A 347-nucleotide genomic window follows, 5' to 3' on the forward strand; every position below is an offset into this window, starting at 1 on the left:
GTCGTCTATATATAATTAAATATTGAAGTTTTATTTTTCAATTGCAACTTGATCTCCATAAGGCACGTCCCAAAACCATCACTCATGGTAGGCCTGGGCATCCGGGTCTTCAGGTCAGGTTCGGGTCGGGTAGGTCGGTTCGGGTCTATAATTTCAATACCCATAAAATACCCAAAATTTTCGGATATATTTCGGATCCGGGTCGGTTCGGGTATTTAGGATCCGAAATAGACCCGAAATACCCGAACTGGACCCGAAAACTCTAAAAATACCCGAAGAACCGCAAAAATACCCAAAACTTTATCCAAAATCAGACCCAAAAACCCAAAACATACCCGAATTTTACC

Source organism: Brassica oleracea, chromosome C2, assembly GCF_000695525.1.
Source record: "Brassica oleracea var. oleracea cultivar TO1000 chromosome C2, BOL, whole genome shotgun sequence".
Taxonomy (NCBI): Eukaryota; Viridiplantae; Streptophyta; class Magnoliopsida; order Brassicales; family Brassicaceae; genus Brassica; species Brassica oleracea.